Below are 1,269 nucleotides of genomic sequence, written 5' to 3' on the forward strand. Positions count from 1 at the left end.
GAGATCAGGACGTCCCGCGTCATCAGACGCCCTACGCTTCCCGGCAATAACCAGGGAAGTAGACGGGCCATAAGCCGATATCAAGCAGTGGCCCTGAGCTCTTGCGGTCGAAGACACAGAGCGCATGGGAGCATTAGGGGTTATCCCATACGTCGCAGGGCGACAACCCGAAGGAAACCGACGGCGTGCTTTGAGTTTAGCAAACTGGAATCGGAGGTATCGCTCCACACGCACGTCCACTTCCTTGTGGCTCAACTGCAGCTTATGCAGTGAGGAAAGGTTTCGGTGCCGTTGCACCATCGCTCAAAGAGCTCTTTGGCATCTGCAGCGCTTTTGCCAGGGGAGAGCACTACAAGTATTGTCCACATTTCGGGTACACGAGAGCCACCTCGCAGAGCACTAGACGAGTGCGATAAACGTCTAACGAAATTTCTTGTGAGACCAAGAAACGAACTCGAAGAGCTTTCCGTGTGGCAAGATCATAATCCGTTCTGGCCGGGGGGGCGATGATGTCGACGCGTAACGATCGAGTTACGGCGTCCTTCAATTTCAAAACCGGGATCCGCAGGGCGGAAGCCATATTCCACACGAGGGTCAATGACCGACCGTGAATTAGCGCGTTTTAGAGTCGTCTTATGGACAGCTTGAAGCTGCCGCTTTCGTTTTCCGTCGAGGTAATCGGTGATTACACCACGTTATTTAGCTAATGAGAAGTCAGGGAACGGACATGGAGTCCGCAAGGCAGGAGCAGGGCTCGTATCACGCTGCTGATGCAGCTCGCCTTCCTCGTCAACACATGCGGGAAAAGAGGTGTCAGACTCGTAGTCGACCACATCCTCAACGAGGCCACTCGGCACTGAAAGCGTGCGCGGAGCGCAACGTTTGTGCTCATCGAGCCTAGAATATACATTTCCCGGTGCCGCAGACGCACTGTCCAACATCGCACTACGTGCGGGGGACGAAATTGGGCTCTGCCCGTGCTCGCTGTCAGAACCAGCGAGACTTGATGATTTTCGTGTCGTGGATACAGGGTTCATTGAGCAAGGAAGTTGTTAGATTCCAACAAATTGAGTTGCAGTGTCTAACGGATACGCGAGCCTCCTTGAGGCAATAATCGATTGGAGCTGTGAATGTTCTCAATTTTAATGGGGGAGGGTGTAACGGGGATACACGAACCCTGATAATAGGGGTTTGCGTGTCACATGAGATGTGCATGGTGTGACCACACCCAAACAAGAATACGGTATGTGGCTAGGTAGCCAGTAGTTA

The sequence above is a fragment of the Plasmopara halstedii genome, assembly GCF_900000015.1.
Source record: "Plasmopara halstedii genome assembly, contig: Scaffold_323, whole genome shotgun sequence".
Taxonomy (NCBI): Eukaryota; Oomycota; class Peronosporomycetes; order Peronosporales; family Peronosporaceae; genus Plasmopara; species Plasmopara halstedii.